The sequence below is a fragment of the Palaemon carinicauda genome, chromosome 8 (assembly GCF_036898095.1).
Source record: "Palaemon carinicauda isolate YSFRI2023 chromosome 8, ASM3689809v2, whole genome shotgun sequence".
In the NCBI taxonomy this organism is placed as follows: domain Eukaryota; kingdom Metazoa; phylum Arthropoda; class Malacostraca; order Decapoda; family Palaemonidae; genus Palaemon; species Palaemon carinicauda.
In genome coordinates, this window is record NC_090732.1 from 84,828,351 (window position 1) to 84,847,164 (window position 18,814).

General features: G+C 44.4%; 1 protein-coding gene across 1 annotated transcript in view; it reads right to left on the bottom strand.

Annotated features, from left to right (window-relative positions):
• Positions 1-18,814, bottom strand: part of CycK (cyclin K) — a 122,616-nt gene that overhangs the window by 38,983 nt on the left and 64,819 nt on the right. The gene's annotated exons all lie outside the window — the stretch shown is intronic.

An 18,814-nucleotide genomic window follows, 5' to 3' on the forward strand; every position in this document is an offset into this window, starting at 1 on the left:
ATGCAGATTAAATGTTGAGTCTTTCTTAGGTGGGAGGCTGTCTTTGTGGAGTAGTAGTTCTGCCCTTTACCATAGCATATAATAATTATTCAGTAGTAACAGTAAGAGATCAAAGCGAAATATCTGCGAACAGTGCAGCCGGCTCGTATGAGGCAGGGCCTTCTGTTCCAATCCAAAGAGCTTTACCAGGGTGAAGTGATATGTACATCAAGTGATTTGTAATATTAATAAATGCAATATATTATATATCAGTCAAAAAACACAAGGCATTTTTACCTGCATTACAGAGATTTTAAGTGAGGGCTACAAGTTCAATCAAAACCATTCGCCTTTATGCTCATAAACACCCTTATAAAGCAGGGCTTAAATCAGACTATTTGCTGTGCAGCAACAATGGGTCCTATAGAAAATGTCTGAGAATCTGTGTGTACAATCTTTAAGGTAGTGGTTCGTAAAAGTGGTTTTTCTCTTCCAGATTCCCACTTTAAAAACTTGAGCTATCGATTGGTTTGTGGAACGCTAGGGTTGCAGCAAGCCAATATACAGAAATACCTTGAGATACGAGCATACCAACATACAAGCAAGCCGACGAGCAAATTTTAGCATTGAGATACGAGCACGCTTACAGATGCTGACGCTAGGTGGCCGAGCGAGTGGGAGTTGCTCTAGAGCCCAGCAACGCTCGTTCATTTCGCGTTATCGACGTCTGAACACATTTCCAAGCTATGCCCGTACAGTTTGCATTATTTATGTGTTTTTATTGTCAATTTGTGGACAATTAACTCAACAGTCATGGGTAGAAAGCAAGCGAGTGGAAACCAGGGCAGTGATAAGAAAGGCGCATGATGACGATTGAGGTGAAATGTGAAATTATTGAGAAGCATGCGAGTGGTGTACAAGTGTCTGAGCTGGCCAGCTATTACTAAAGGAGTAAATCGACAATATGTGCCATCCTCAAACAGAAGGATGCTCCTGTATTAAGAGCACGAAGCCTTTGAGAGGCCTAACCATCCTGTTGAAGCTAAAAAGTGATGTAAATGATGAGATGGAGAGGCTTCTGTTGTTGTGGATTAATGAGAAGCAGTTGGCGGGAGATAGCAAGACTGGGGCAATCATTTGTGAAAAGGCCAGCGCAATCTAAAAAAAGACTTGAAACAGAGGGAAGCAGCCGAGAGCGGGGAGACCTTCAAAACCAGTCGTGGCTGGTTTGATAACTTCAAAAAGTGAACTGAGATCTATTCGGTTGTGAGGCATGGGGAGGCTGCAAGTTCCGAAGTGAAAGCTGTGGAAGAGTACATCAAAAGTTTTGCCTCACTTGTTGCTGAAAAAGGCTACATCCCACAACAAGTCTTCAACTGCAATGAAACTGGCCTGTTTTGGAAGATGCCCAGGAGGCCGTTCATCACGGCAGAGGAGAAGAAACTGTCAAGACATAAACCCATGAAGGATCAACAGACTAATCTCTGATCCAATCAGCTGGCTTGTCAAAGATGCTTAGTGCTCTAATTTTGAACGGGACTTTGTTAAATGCCTTTTGAAAGTCTAGGTATATGATGTCTATTGCCCCGCTCTTTTTGTAAATACTAAACATGTGAAAAAATTCCAAAGGATTTGTCACACAGAATCTCTTTTGTCTAAAATTATGTTGGCGTTCTATCAGAATATTATTTTTCTCTATATGTTCTACTATTGAAGCTACTATAATTGGTTCAAAATTTTGTTAGGCACTGAAGTTAGACACACAGACCTGTAGTCGCCAGGTTCTCCTTTTGGTCCCTTCTTACAGATTGGAGGAACATTGCCTAGTTTCCATTCTTGTGGTAACTTACTTTCATCTATGATAGGTCTCCAACCTCCCATCAGCATTTCTACCAAGAACAGATTTCTGTGGAAGCCTGGAGAGTCGTCTAAGACTTCCTCTACCACATCCTTCCTTAGGAGCTTGGCGACTTCCATTGCAAGGAGTAGATTTTTGATGATCCTTTCATGTAGGTAGGATCTGACTCTTGGTCAGAGGAGGTAGACAGTCTATGAAGGGGATCCGATACCCTGACCGGAGAACTTCTACCCTTCAAGGGTCAGCACTCAAGTCCTGCCACCTTTGCCAGCTGCCTTGCAGGCATCCACCTATTGGTGGTAAGTTGGAGGACAAGCCCTCCCTAGCATGAACTTCTGGCAACATGTCTTCTTCGGATGGAGGGGTGACCTCTCCGACGAAAGTTAGACTTAGGATTCTGCCTCTTAGATTGATGTCCATCTGTGGGAGGGAGGAGGTGTCTCTGTTGGGGGATTACCTAAAGGACGAGTTCTTAGTCCGATTCTGAGGAGTGGTCAACCTCGGTGTCGCTGCTCTATTGACTACTTGGCTCTGGTCGTCATTCTAACTTCTCAATTGCTTTTGTCATGTCTGAGAGCAGAAAGAGAAAAGGAGAGTTGATGAGGTCAGAGTTCCTTAAGACTGTGGCATCTCCAAGCGACAGCTATCTAGAGCATCTTGCTAAGATAGTGTCGTGCCTCTTCCTAACACAGTTCCCATAGGAAAAAGGTTCTGGTGGAGGAGAAACTCTAAGGCCTTGCCACCAGATTTGTAGAGTTCCTTGAACTGGTCCGGTATGATCTTCTTCCTGAGATTTCTCGAAACAGCACCCCAGGCCAGTAATCTATACACGAAGAGGTCTGAATGGTAGCTACCTCCATATTTGCCAATTCAGGACCTAAGATTGTGCCTGGTAAATTCTGCAGTCTTTCAGCTAAAACTGAAGGTACCAAGTTAGCCACATCTAGATCAATGAGTAGAGGGCTCTATAAAATGCCAGAATTAACGTTAAAATGTCTCTGGCGTGGCAGAGGTAATGGCGGTAGATTCGAAGACCTACAATACTTGCTTTTAAGTAGTTTTCTGCATCAGAGACCAAGTTAAAAAATACAAGTGTCTTTTGTTTGGTTGGAAAGGGTCGCATCAAACCCAAGTCTGGGATTCTGAAACAGCGGGAAGGTATCGTCGATGACGCATTGTCTATTAGCAGTCTGTGCTAAAGGAGGCTCATCCACACCTCTTGAGTGGTGGATTAGGCTCATGATCTTAATAAAATGAGAGGCTTCTGAACTCAATATTGGTATCTCAAGTGGGGGTACATTAGCAGAGCTTGTACTCGCACGCGCCACATTATTCTGAGTCATCAACAGTTATAACATCCTGTTGATAATTTTCTGATTTGATAGAGCTCTTTATCCTTCCTTTCCCTTGAGTTATAAAGGGAAGGGGAGGCGGAGAAAGAGTGGGAGGAGTCTAGATCACTCCCATCATAAGAGCGGTTGTTTCTATGTCTAGATTGAGCCAAAAGAGTTAGAAGTCTCTCTTGGAACTCGTTCTACGAGGCGAGAGAGAGTACTCAGTACTGTTCTTTTGACTGTCTATGGCGAGGACCACATATATGTTGTCTGCCAGATCGTTCTTATACACTTGATGTAAGGGTCATTCTTGGAAAGGGGGGGGGGGGGGGGGGTTGCAAGCCTTTAATCCATTTCCTGTACCTGAAAAGAATTTCCTGAAAAAGAATAGCCTTCCGAAGAACACCTATCCTGGCAGTCATGATCGTCAGACCGAATAAAGAACGGGTTCTACCTGATCGATAAAAGAATTTGTCTTTAGCACAAGACAAAGGGTTCATATCTGCACAGGGAGAGGTTCTATCTCTTCGGTCCCTGGCCAAGAGTTTATAAAACTCTAGTGGGACCGTAAGGTTTAATACGTCCTCTACAATCAGATGGACGAATACCCATTTTCTCAGCATTATCATAACGCAAAGGAATGCGTTCAGTGACATCACGACACTTGGGTTGTTGTGGCCTGATTGGTAACGTCCCTGCCTGGTGTTTGCCAGTCGGGGGTTCGAGTCCCGCTCAGTCTCGTTAGTGCCATTAGTGTCTGCAACCTAACCATCCTCGTGAGCCCAGGTTGGGGGGTTTGGGGGAGCCTATAGGTCTATCTGTTGAGTCATCAGCAGCCATTTGCCTGGCCCTCCCTGGTCCTAGCTTGGATGGAGAGGGGGCTTGGGCGCTGATCATATGAAATATGGTCAGTCTCTAGGGCATTGTCCTGCTTGCTAGGGCAATGTCACTGTCCCTTGCCTCTGCCATTCATGAGCGACCTTTAAACCTTTAAACCTTTAAACTTGCTTAGACCTGTCAGCCTGCCTAGGCTGCGGGGAGGTAACCTTCTGCACGGCAAAGGCGGCATCATCAGGTTTAGCACCGTCAACATGTTCAAATTTGAGAATTATTATCATCATTACTAGCCAAGCTACAACTCTAGTTGGAAAAGCAGGATGCTATATACCCAAAAGACAGGAAAAATAGCCCAGTGAGGAAAGGATATAAGAAAATGAATAAACTATATGAAAAGAAATAAAAAATCAGAAAATATTTTAAGAATAGCAATAACATTAAAACAATAAAATATTTTAAGAACAGTAACAACATTAAAACAGATATTTCATATACATACTATAGAGAGAGACTTTTGTCAGTTTGTTCAACATAGCATTTGCTGCAAGTTTGAACTTTTGAAGTTCTACCGATTCAACTACCCAATTAATGAGATAATTCCACAACTTGGTCACAGTTGAAATAAAACTTCTAGAATACTGTGTAGTATTAAGCATCATGGTGGAGAAGGCCTGACTATTAGAATTAACTGCATGCCTAAGATTACGAAGAGGATAGAACTGTCCGGGAAGATCTGAATGTAAAGGATGATCAGAATTATGAAAAATCTTATGCAACATGCATAATGAACTAATTGAACAACGGTCTCAGAGATTAATATCTAAATCAGGAATAAGACATTTAATAGACCATAATTTCCAGTCCAACAAGTGAAGATGAGAATCAGCAGCTGAAGAATACTCGAAACAAGGTAGAATGAAAGAATTAAAACACATCTTCAGAATAGATTGATCACTGAAAATCTTAAAAAAAGCTTTCTCAATAAGCAAATTTTTTATTCAATTGAAGAAGACAACAGACGTATTGCATTTTTCAAAAGTAAATTTACTGTTGATAATCACACCTGAAATTTTAAACGAGTCATACAAAGTTGAAGAAACACTATCAATGCTGAGATACGGATGTTGAGGAGCAACTTCCCTTGATCTACTTACAATCATACTTTGAGTTTTATCAGGATTCAAATTTCATTCCCCATAATTTGCACCATGCACTAATTTTAGATAGATGTCTATTAAGAGATTCAGCAACCCCCACATCTACATTCAGGAGAAGGAATTGATGCAAAGAATGTAGCATCATCTGCATATGCAATAAGCTTTTTTTATGTGCAAAACCATGTCATGTGTATACAGGGGGTCCTCAACTTACGACGTTGATCCGTTCTTAAGATGCGGTGTAACCCGAATTTCAGTGTAAGACAGAACATCATAAATAAAATGTTATTTTCCTTAGTAAAATAAATTTTTGAATATACTTACCCGATGATCATATAGCTGTCAGCTCTGCTGCCCGACAGAAAAACCTACGGGCGGAATACGCCAGCGATCGCTATACAGGTGGGGGTGTACATCAACAGCGCCATCTGTCAAGTAGGTACTCAAGTACTCGATGTCAACAAAGAACCAATTTTCTCCTCTGTCCACTGGGTCTCTATTGGGGAGGATGGGTGGGTCCTTTAATTTATGATCATCGGGTAAGTATATTCAAAAATTTATTTTACTAAGGAAAATAACATTTTCCAATATTAAACTTACCCGATGATCATATAGCTGATTCACACCCAGGGGGGTGGGTAGAGACCAGCATTACATGTTGACATTATTATGAGCTAAGTATTCCGTATTTTATTTTAGCAGTTATTCAAAATAACAAACATAAAATAAATAAGTACCTGGTAAGGAAGTCGACTTGAACAATTACTCTGCCTTTTTAAGTACGTCTTCCTTACTGAGCCTCGCGATCCTCATAGGATGCTGAGCGACTCCTAGGAGCTGAAGTATGAAGGGTTGCAACCCATACTAAAGGTCCTCATCAAAACCTCTAATCTAGGCGCTTCTCAAGAAATGACTTTGACCACCCGCCAAATCAAGTAGGATGCGAAAGGCTTCTTAGCCTTCCGGACAACCCAAAACAATAATAAAACATTTCAAGAGAAAGATTAAAAAGGTTATGGAATTAGGGAATTGTAGTGGTGGAGCCCTCACCACTACTGCACTCGTTGCTACGAATGGTCCCAGAGTGTAGCAGGTCTCGTAAAGAGACTGGACATTCTTAAGATAAAAGACGCGAACACTGATTTGCTTTTCCAATAGGTTGCGTTGAATATACTTTGCAGAGATCTATTTTGTTTAAAGGCCACGGAAGTTGCGACAGCTCTAACTTCGTGTGTCCTTACCTTCAGCAAAGCTTGGTCTTCCTCATTCAGATGGGAATGAGCTTCTCGTATTAACAGTCTGATAAAATAGGATAAAGAATTCTCTGACAAAGGCAAAGATGGATTCTTAACTGAACACCATAAAGCTTCAGACGGGCCTCGTAAAGGTTTTTAAATAGAACTTAAGAGCTCTTACAGGACATAATACTCTTTCTAGTTCATTTCAAACCATGCGATAAGTTTGTAATATCGAACAATATTGGTCAAGGTCGAGAAGGCAGCTCGTGATTGGCTAGAAAACCAAGTTGTAGAACATGTAGCCGTTTCGGATGAGAATCCGATGTTCTTGCTGAAGGCATGAATCTCACTGACTCTTTTAGCTGTGGTTAAGCATATCAGGAAAAGAGTCTTAAAGGTGAGATCTTTCAGGGAGGCTGATTGAAGCGGTTCGAACCTGTCTGACATAAGGAATCTTAGTACCACGTCTAAATTCCAACCAGGTGTAACCAAACGACGCTCCTTCGTGGTCTCAAAAGACTTAAGGAGGTCTTGTAGATCTTTATTGTTGGAAAGATCTAAGCCTCTGTGACGGAAGACTGATGCCAACATGCTTCTGTAACCCTTGATAGTGGGAGCTGAAAGAGATCGTTCTTTCCTCAGATATAAGAGAAAGTCAGCTATTTGAGTTACAGAGGTACTGGTCGAGGATACGGATACTGACTTGCACCAGTTTCGGAAGATTTCCCACTTCGATTGGTAGATTCTAAGGGTGGATGTTCTCCTTGCTCTAGCAAACGCTCTGGTTGCCTCCTTCGAAAAGCCTCTAGCTCTCGAGAGTCTTTCGATAATCTGAAGGCAGTCAGACGAAGAGAGTGGAGGCCTTGGTGTACCTTCTTTACGCGTGGCTGACATAGAAGGTCCACCCTTAGGGGAAGTGTTCTGGGAACGTCTACTAGCCATCGAAGTACCTCGGTGAGTTATTCTCTCGCGGGCCAGAGGGAAGCAACTAGCGTCAACCTTGTCCCTTCGTGAGAGGCGAACTTCTGCAGTACCTTGTTGACAATCTTGAACGGAGGGAATGCATATAGATCTAGATGTGACCAATCTAGTAGAAAGGCATCTATATGAACTACTGCTGGGTCCGGGATAGGTGAGCAAACTATTGGGAGCCTCTTGGTCATCGAGGTTGCGAAGAGATCTATGGTTGGCTGGCCCCAGGTGGCCCAAAGTCTCTTGCATACATCTTTGTGGAGGGTCCAATCTGTTGGAATTATTTGTCCCTTCCTACTGAGACAATCTGCTATGACATTCAAGTTGCCTTGGATGAACCTCGTTACTAGTGAAAAGTCTAGACCTGTTGACCAGGTGAGGAGGTCCCTTGCGATCTCGTACCATGTCCGAGAGTAGGTCCCTCCTTGCTTGGAGATGTACGTCAAAGCCGGGTGTTGTCCGAGTTCACCTCCACCACTTTGCCTTGAAGGAGAGACCTGAAGCTTTTCCAGGTCAGACGTACTGCCAGTAGCTTCTTGCAGTTGAAATGCATTGTCCTTTGACTCGAGTTCCATAATCCCGAGCATTCCCTACCGCCTAATGTCGCACCCCATCCTAAGTCCGATGCGTCCGAGAAGAGAACATGGTTGGGAGTCTGAACAGTCAGGGGAAGACCCTTTCTAAGGTTGATAAAGTCCTTTCACCAAGTCAGACCAGACTTTATCTTTCCGGAAACCGGGATCGAGACCGCTTCTAGCGTCTTGTCCTTTTTCCAGTGAAAAGCTAGATGATACAGAAGAGGACGGAGGTGTAGTCTTCCAAGTGACACAAAAGAACCACGGATGACAGTGTCCTTACCAGACTCATCCACAGCCTGACAGGGCAGCGTTCCTTCTTCAGCATCTTCTGGATGGATAGCAGGGCTGGGGGTTGATCGTCTAGTTCAGCAACGTCCTCATCAGAGGGTTCCTTATCCGAAACTGATGAGGAAACGGCAACGGAGTGGGCAACGTCTGACTCGCTGAATCCGGTCGCACTGGTGGATGCGTGACGGAGCCGGACGCAATATCATGGTACTGCTGCACAGTCTGTGAACTGTCAACCATGGGGACGCGAGGAAGTACAGCGTCAACCCGAAACTGTCTAGACTGTCTGGGTTGTGCAGTCAACACCCAACCGGGTTGCTGAGGTTGACGCACTGCGTCACAACAAGTCACCTCTGCTGGTTGTTGAACGTCTTCCTAGTGACACACTTCAACAACCACCTCCGAGCGTCGTTTAACGTCAACGTGCGACTGGCAACCCACACTGGGTCGCATCGGTGGAGGAACCACCTCAACTGGCGGACGCGAGTAGGATACCTCAGTGTCAACAGGGCGCACAACCAACCGGTAGGAAGGTTGTTGGCCAGAAGGTTCTTCTCCGTAAAAAGTCCTCTATCAAGGACACAAGCTTGGACAGCATGTCTTGCAGCAAAGCCCATTAGGGTCTACGGGAGCAGGTGTGGCAACAGACGGGGTTAGCGACTGAAGCGGAACCATTTACCATCCCTGGAAGCCTTGTTATGCTTTAATTAAAGTCCATAGGAGGCTAAGCAGCTTAAGGCTCCTCTCCAAATGACAGAGTCCTCAAAGGAATATCAGTAGGAGGGAGAACAGCACTTTCTCATCCACAGGAACCTTGTCCGAGAAAAGCTAGGTTATCTCAGTGAGGGTCTCACTGATGCATAAGCAGCAGACCAGAAGGCAACGTTATGTAACTGCTTGACAGTCTGTGAACTGTCAAAAACTGAACTGTCAACCACAACAGGTGCGTGAGGACATACAGCACTGGTGCATTAGCAGCAGACCAGAAGGCAACGTTATGTAACTGCTTGACAGTCTGTGAACTGTCAAAAAAATGTTATTTTCCTTAGTAAAATAAATTTTTGAATATACTTACCCGATGATCATATAGCTGTCAGCTCTGCTGCCCGACAGAAAAACCTACGGGCGGAATACGCCAGCGATCGCTATACAGGTGGGGGTGTACATCAACAGCGCCATCTGTCAAGTAGGTACTCAAGTACTCGATGTCAACAAAGAACCAATTTTCTCCTCTGTCCACTGGGTCTCTATTGGGGAGGATGGGTGGGTCCTTTAATTTATGATCATCGGGTAAGTATATTCAAAAATTTATTTTACTAAGGAAAATAACATTTTCCAATATTAAACTTACCCGATGATCATATAGCTGATTCACACCCAGGGGGGTGGGTAGAGACCAGCATTACATGTTGACATTATTATGAGCTAAGTATTCCGTATTTTATTTTAGCAGTTATTCAAAATAACAAACATAAAATAAATAAGTACCTGGTAAGGAAGTCGACTTGAACAATTACTCTGCCTTTTTAAGTACGTCTTCCTTACTGAGCCTCGCGATCCTCATAGGATGCTGAGCGACTCCTAGGAGCGGAAGTATGAAGGGTTGCAACCCATACTAAAGGTCCTCATCAAAACCTCTAATCTAGGCGCTTCTCAAGAAATGACTTTGACCACCCGCCAAATCAAGTAGGATGCGAAAGGCTTCTTAGCCTTCCGGACAACCCAAAACAATAATAAAACATTTCAAGAGAAAGATTAAAAAGGTTATGGAATTAGGGAATTGTAGTGGTGGAGCCCTCACCACTACTGCACTCGTTGCTACGAATGGTCCCAGAGTGTAGCAGGTCTCGTAAAGAGACTGGACATTCTTAAGATAAAAGACGCGAACACTGATTTGCTTTTCCAATAGGTTGCGTTGAATATACTTTGCAGAGATCTATTTTGTTTAAAGGCCACGGAAGTTGCGACAGCTCTAACTTCGTGTGTCCTTACCTTCAGCAAAGCTTGGTCTTCCTCATTCAGATGGGAATGAGCTTCTCGTATTAACAGTCTGATAAAATAGGATAAAGAATTCTCTGACAAAGGCAAAGATGGATTCTTAACTGAACACCATAAAGCTTCAGACGGGCCTCGTAAAGGTTTTTAAATAGAACTTAAGAGCTCTTACAGGACATAATACTCTTTCTAGTTCATTTCAAACCATGCGATAAGTTTGTAATATCGAACGATATTGGTCAAGGCCGAGAAGGCAGCTCGTGATTGGCTAGAAAACCAAGTTGTAGAACATGTAGCCGTTTCGGATGAGAATCCGATGTTCTTGCTGAAGGCATGAATCTCACTGACTCTTTTAGCTGTGGTTAAGCATATCAGGAAAAGTGTCTTAAAGGTGAGATCTTTCAGGGAGGCTGATTGAAGCGGTTCGAACCTGTCTGACATAAGGAATCTTAGTACCACGTCTAAATTCCAACCAGGTGTAACCAAACGACGCTCCTTCGTGGTCTCAAAAGACTTAAGGAGGTCTTGTAGATCTTTATTGTTGGAAAGATCTAAGCCTCTGTGACGGAAGACTGATGCCAACATGCTTCTGTAACCCTTGATAGTGGGAGCTGAAAGAGATCGTTCTTTCCTCAGATATAAGAGAAAGTCAGCTATTTGAGTTACAGAGGTACTGGTCGAGGATACGGATACTGACTTGCACCAGTTTCGGAAGATTTCCCACTTCGATTGGTAGATTCTAAGGGTGGATGTTCTCCTTGCTCTAGCAAACGCTCTGGTTGCCTCCTTCGAAAAGCCTCTAGCTCTCGAGAGTCTTTCGATAATCTGAAGGCAGTCAGACGAAGAGCGTGGAGGCCTTGGTGTACCTTCTTTACGCGTGGCTGACGTAGAAGGTCCACCCTTAGGGGAAGTGTTCTGGGAACGTCTACTAGCCATCGAAGTACCTCGGTGAGTTATTCTCTCGCGGGCCAGAGGGAAGCAACTAGCGTCAACCTTGTCCCTTCGTGAGAGGCGAACTTCTGCAGTACCTTGTTGACAATCTTGAACGGAGGAATGCATATAGATCTAGATGTGACCAATCTAGTAGAAAGGCATCTATATGAACTACTGCTGGGTCCGGGATAGGTGAGCAAACTATTGGGAGCCTCTTGGTCATCGAGGTTGCGAAGAGATCTATGGTTGGCTGGCCCCAGGTGGCCCAAAGTCTCTTGCATACATCTTTGTGGAGGGTCCAATCTGTTGGAATTATTTGTCCCTTCCTACTGAGACAATCTGCTATGACATTCAAGTTGCTTTGGATGAACCTCGTTACTAGTGAAAAGTCTAGACCTGTTGACCAGGTGAGGAGGTCCCTTGCGATCTCGTACCATGTCAGAGAGTAGGTCCCTCCTTGCTTGGAGATGTACGTCAAAGCCGGGTGTTGTCCGAGTTCACCTCCACCACTTTGCCTTGAAGGAGAGACCTGAAGCTTTTCCAGGTCAGACGTACTGCCAGTAGCTTCTTGCAGTTGAAATGCATTGTTCCATAATCCCGAGCATTCCCTACCGCCTAATGTCGCACCCCATCCTACGTCCGATGCGTCCGAGAAGAGAACGTGGTTGGGAGTCTGAACAGTCAGGGGAAGACCCTTTCTAAGGTTGATAAAGTCCTTTCACCAAGTCAGACCAGACTTTATCTTTCCGGAAACCGGGATCGAGACCGCTTCTAGCGTCTTGTCCTTTTTCCAGTGAAAAGCTAGATGATACAGAAGAGGACGGAGGTGTAGTCTTCCAAGTGACACAAAAGAACCACGGATGACAGTGTCCTTACCAGACTCATCCACAGCCTGACAGGGCAGCGTTCCTTCTTCAGCATCTTCTGGATGGATAGCAGGGCTGGGGGTTGATCGTCTAGTTCAGCAACGTCCTCATCAGAGGGTTCCTTATCCGAAACTGATGAGGAAACGGCAACGGAGTGGGCAACGTCTGACTCGCTGAATCCGGTCGCACTGGTGGATGCGTGACGGAGCCGGACGCAATATCATGGTACTGCTGCACAGTCTGTGAACTGTCAACCATGGGGACGCGAGGAAGTACAGTGTCAACCCGAAACTGTCTAGACTGTCTGAGTTGTGCAGTCAACACCCAACCAGGTTGCTGAGGTTGACGCACTGCGTCACAACAAGTCACCTCTGCTAGTGACACACTTCAACAACCACCTTCGAGCGTCGCTTAACGTCAACGTGCGACTGGCAACCCACACTGGGTCGCATCGGTGGAGGAACCACCTCAACTAGGACGCGAGTAGGATACCTCAGTGTCAACAGGGCGCACAACCAACCGGTAGGAAGGTTGTTGGCCAGAAGGTTCTTCTCCGTAAAAAGTCCTCTATCAAGGACACAAGCTTGGACTGCATGTCTTGCAGCAAAGCCCATTAGGGTCTACGGGAGCAGGTGTGGCAACAGACGGGGTTAGCGACTGAAGCGGAACCATTTACCATCCCTGGAAGCCTTGTTATGCTTTAATTAAAGTCCATAGGAGGCTAAGCAGCTTAAGGCTCCTCTCCAAATGACAGAGTCCTCAAAGGAATATCAGTAGGAGGGAGAACAGCACTTTCTCATCCACAGGAACCTTGTCCGAGAAAAGCTAGGTTATCTCAGTGAGGGTCTCACTGGTGCATAAGCAGCAGACCAGAAGGCAACGTTATGTAACTGCTTGACAGTCTGTGAAATGTCAAAAACTGAACTGTCAACCACAACAGGTGCGTGAGGACATACAGCACTGGTGCATTAGCAGCAGACCAGAAGGCAACGTTATGTAACTGCTTGACAGTCTGTGAACTGTCAAAAAACTGAACTGTCAATCACAACAGGTGCGTGAGGACATACAGCACTGGTGCATTAGTAGCAGACCAGAAGGCAACGTCATGTAACTGCTTGACAGTCTGTGAGCTGGCAACAACCAAAGCTGTGTGGGGAAGCCTCAACTCCTGACTGACTAGTCTGCTGCGGGTGAATGGCGGTAACCACAGTGGGTTGCGGAGGCTGACGCACCGTGTCAAAACACGGCAGCTTAACTCCACCCTCCTGTTGTTGTGGTAGCTCACGCACGGCAACGGAGTGCTCCGTGCGTCTGTGGGAGTCAGCATGCGTCTGGCAGGGTCGACTGCGCATGGGTGGAGGAGCTCTCACAGCCGGAGTGTGGGACCAGGCAGCCTAAGCGTCTGCTGGGCGCACAACCGTGGCGGGTTGTAGGCTAACGGGTGCAGCGCCAACCTCTCCGCAGCCGGAGTGTGGGAGCAGGCAGCCTCAGCGTGAGCTGGGCGCACAACCGTGGCAGGTTGTTGGCTAACGAGTGCAGCGTTAACCTTCTCCGCACGAAACTCCTGCATAACCGCAGCTAACTGAGTCTGCATAGACTGCAGTAAAGACCACGCAGGGTCTACAAAAGCGGCAACAGACGGAGCTACTGTCCGTTGTGACTGAGGGTCTAAAACAGCGGGTGCGGCAACAGACGGAGTTACTGCCTGTTGCGGTACCACCTTGCCTCTCTTGGGAGGTGTGCAGTCGTCGGATGACTGCAGCGAGTCCGAACTGACCCAGTGGCTACACCTGGGCCGTTGGACTTGCGCGGAAGGGACCGACTTGCATTTAATAAGCTGCGAGACCTTGGTCCAAGGTTTCTTACGAGAAACCTCTTCCGCAGACGAGAAGTAAATGGGCTCTCTCGTCTTTGTGTGGGTGGGGCGATCTTGGGTAGATACGCCCGAAACCACGGAGGGAAAAACATCTGTTCGCTGATCAAGGCCTGAGGAACCCATAAGTCGTTCGACATTACTTCTCCCCTGGGCTTGGGAGCTTGCAAGAGGTCCCGGACTAGGTGAACGACAGGCACGAACAGACGAACCCTCGGACGCAACACTGTAACACTTTGCGCATATCACTTTATCACTTTGATTTTCTGTTTTGCACTTATTTCACTGAAATCGAAACTTTTACTGATTTCTACCTGAAACACGCAATCCTACCCTTCATTAAAAGGTAGTAATTGTGAAAACAGTCGTATAATGCAACAGAAAACATATATAAAGATAAAGAATTCAGTGGCTGGGAAAGAGACTAAACACTAGATCAAATAAACTACGTTTACAATCTCTCACCGCACATAGCCTGGGAACAAGAATAAAACCCTAGAAACGTTTTACCTTCTTCCCCTACAGCGACTAGGGAGGAGAGTAAAACGAGAACAACGTTACCCGCTTGAACGAAACGTTTTATCTCCTCTCTCTCCCTCCGTCTCTATCTCTCTCTTTCTCTCTAGATTTCGCACCTGAGAGAAGAGCCCAATTATATATCGTCAAAACATGTTATTTGCTAAAGGAAAAAACTGAAAGGTTTTCCAAATAAAAAGTTCCTTTAATTTAGAATTTAAACCATTTAAGCTAAGAAAGAATGAACGAAACGCTAGAATAGGTTTACTCTTACTGCAAAGTGAAACCGTGATACACTCTCTCTCTATCGTAACGATAGAGCGCAAGTTGAACGTCCTGAACGTCAACAACTGCGTAGACTAAAAAACTAAACGTTAGTTCATCTTTGAAAACAGTACGAGACTATCAAAGAAATTCTTTCATAAAACATTAAATTTAAAAAGTTTTAAATTCTTTAAAGGTTAAATACGATATAACGGGCTCAACGTTGATTAACTTCGGTTCCAAGTTAGGACCGCCTACTAAAAGGAAAGGTCGCAAATAAACAAAACATAAAAATTTATTTTTATATGTTTATAATAAAAGCAAAGTTAATCGAAGAGGCCTAATAAAGGCGGAGAGATATAAAATATAAAGATCTATAACGTGTTAAGCAAAATTACTAAAAACCTAAACACACTTCCGTCTAAGGGAAGGGTCGGCCATTTAAAAGTGAAAGAGAGTCTATACTCTCTTTGTCACCAAAATAAAATCTATCCAAAACGAGTTCAAGTTTTGAAATGAAGATAAAACCCCTGCATAGCGAAGGCTCAAAACTGGAATAGTGCACTTCACCAAATAGTTGTGAAAACAAATCCAGTTAGTAACAGCGTATTTAGTAGGTCTTGCCAGTGGCACGACAGAGAGAAAATTGGTTCTTTGTTGACATCGAGTACTTGAGTACCTACTTGACAGATGGCGCTGTTGATGTACACCCCCACCTGTATAGCGATCGCTGGCGTATTCCGCCCGTAGGTTTTTCTGTCGGGCAGCAGAGCTGACAGCTATATGATCATCGGGTAAGTTTAATATTGGAAAAGGAAAAATACCATTTGGGTCTACACCTCCATAAGCATCAATGTGCATTTAGTGTGTTTTAATTTAACAAGATCGAAAAGCTCAGCCTCAGGAAAACAGGAATGAGGAAGATCAAGTTTCTCATTACTATGTTTACTGTCAAACACATCAGCCAAAAGGGTTACCTTTTCCTTAGAACAGTTAGTGACACAGCCATCTGGTTTAAGTAAAGGAGGAACTGTTGCATCTACATCAAAGAGTGCAGATTTAAGGGTAGTTCACCACCTATGTCCCTGAGTTGTACCAAAAAGGGTTTCTTTTATGGTTAAATTACATTCCTTTTCAGTTGAAGCAAAAATTCTTTGAGCAAAAGCTCTAAGCCGAGTATAATTATTCCAAGTCAAATCTGATCTGTTACCCTTCCAAAGCCTCCTGCTTCTCCAAATAAGCACATCTATAGTCATCACTGAACCAGGATTTGTCCTTCACTCGGTATCTTAGCACACGAGAAGGGATACGTCTATCAATTATGTTGACTAGATTCTCATTCAAAGGTAGAACAAGATCAACACCACTATACAATTGTGACCAATTCAACCCAAAAAGATCACTCAAAATCCCATTCCAGTCGGCTTGAAATTTCATACAAATTTTACATGAGTAGGATACATCAGGGCCAGGCTGCTCAGTCTTCACTACTAATGAAAAGAAGGAATGATCAGATGTCCCAACTGGAGAACAAACCTTACTTGTAATAACGCCAGGGGAGTCAGTGTATGCGAGGTCCAAGCAGTTACCAGATCTGTGAGGAGCTTCACTTATGATTTGCTCACAGCCTGATTCAGAGACAAAGTCTAAAGCTCTTAAAGCCATGGAAATCGGTATGAGAAACAGAATTTAACCACTCCCTATGGTGAGCATTGAAATCATTGAAAAAGACAAAAGAGGCCTTTCTATCATATTGTATCTTAGCCATAATGGTAAGACAATCAAAAATAGAATCATCCATGTCTGGATTCTGGTAGATCGAACAGAAATAGAAGTTGCTATGCCTGTTAACTGTCCCTTTAGTCGTCGAGTTTGTAGATAAAACAAGTTCAAACGTTCCATCTTCCGTCTATATCCAAATTGCCTTGGTGTTGGAACTAGTTTGGTGGCCCGAGCTTGCACTGCTTCCAGTCTATCTAGATCCTTCTAAATACTTGGAGCTCAGAATGTGACTCCGTATTATAGATGGGGTTTTACTAGTGATGTGTACAGCTGTAGTAGTGTCTTTGTTTCTATATTTGAATTGTCTCTTTATATAACCTATTAGTTTTTGTGTTTTCTTTTCAGCTTTTATGCTCTGTTTGGTGAATTTCAAGTCCTTGCTGATAATAATACTAGGATCTTCCTCCTGGTCCACACTTCAAGTCTCATTACCCAACAGTGATTAATCTGATTGTGGGTTACTTTAACCAATGTGCATGACTTTACCTTTCCCATAGTTAAAAGCCAATGAGAGAGAGAGAGAGAGAGAGAGAGAGAGAGAGAGAGAGAGAGAGAGAGAGAGAGACTTTCTCCAGTTGGGGGATGAGAGTTATTTACAATAAAACTTTGTATACATTTAATGATGTTTTAGTCCTTTTTTGTTATCTTATTTTTTCACTTGCGGTAGGGTAGAATAAATATTCCTGCATTCATCAGAGTTATAGGAATCTTTGAGAGTACCAAAAACATTACCAATCCCCCCTCGCTCGAGATATTGGGGATGCAAAAAGTATCATTTCTATACTAGGTTTCACAAGAGAAATAGTTTATACCTGTAGATAGGTGAAGCCAGCTGTGCTGAGGACCATGGTGCTGATTCCCCAAGAGAAGGGAAGGTGAAGGAAAGAAAAGTAGCCAGTCATTCTTACTCATTCTCCCTAGACTAATCCCGGGTAACCTTAGCCCTTAACCTTCTGCTACTTATCCATCAAGGAGCTTGAGGTGTTTAAACCACTTGTTGTGCAGACACCACAGGACCAATGGAAAACCTTTCCTTGCTTCTGTGGATGACGTCTTGTAGGAAGTGGGTGGTGAAGGTTGTCTGACGCTTTCACACGCCCGCTTGCAGTACCTGCGTCACAGAGTAATTCTTTTTGAACACTAAGGATGTTGCAATGCTCCTGAAGTCATGAGCTCTGGGTCGTGGTGGTGGGGGAGGATCGAGATTCATGTCCATGTCGACGGCCATTGAATCCAAGCCGAGATAGTGTTTTTTGGGACCCTCCTCTTGACCTTCCCCATGTCGACAAAGAGTGCTGATACACGGGGGCAAGCTGCCGCTGTTCTTTTAAGGTAAAACCTAAGACTCCTCATTGGACAAAGTAACAGTTGGTCTAGGTCATCCGTTACGGAACGAAGATTCCCAAGCCGGAAGAGCCCGAATGTAAGATCCGCTACTCCCAGATTTTGAGTCTTAGCAACAAACTCAGGGACGTAATTGAGAATTCTCTCTCCTCATCCCCTTGAATGGGCGATATCAGAGCGAGTAAAAACACCTGCTTCAGAGTAAGGTGAAGATCTGTTGGCTGGCGTAATGGTTCGTAGGGTGCACTCTTCAGAGATGTGGACGTAAACCAAGCTAACTTCTGACTAGGGGCAGGTAAGCTCATAACTTTGTATGGGGAGAAAAAGTTCCGAGGAGTAAATATCTACTTCCTTCAGTTTAAAAGCCAGACTATACACTGAGCGGTAGCCTCTCACTGCTGAAACCAAAGGAGATGATGTACAAGAAACTCCCCTATTGTTGGAATGGTGGCATCGAGGGGAGAGATACCCTTTCCATGACACCAACCACAGAAGACTGAAGCCGAAGATCGTCGGAGGTGTCCAGCTACCCTTCTAGCATCTTGTTGAGAAAGTCCTCTCCGAGCGAGGATGTGCTGGATAGTCTCCAGGCGTGAAGCCGAAGCAAAGTCACATCTTTGTGAAAGATGTTGGCATGTGGCTGAGTAGATTTTGTCGTGGAGGGAACCCCATAGCGGAACTATTAGCATCATCGATAGATTTTTAGCCTCATCGATAGGTTTTTGCTTGTTCTGGTCTTATTGAGGACTCTTCTCATCAGAGAAAATGGGGGAAATGCATACACGTCCATGTTGTCCCACCATTGTTGCAATGCATCTTGCCACAGAGTCTGGGGATCTAGGACTCGGGAGCCTGAAGTTCAGGGCCATTGCTAACAGGTCGACAGTTGGGGAACCCCATAAAGACAAGACTTTGTTGGCTACTAGCAGACTCAAAGACCACTCAGCCCACTATCCGAGTCACTCTATTCAGATTGTTTACGAACACATTCCTTTTGTCC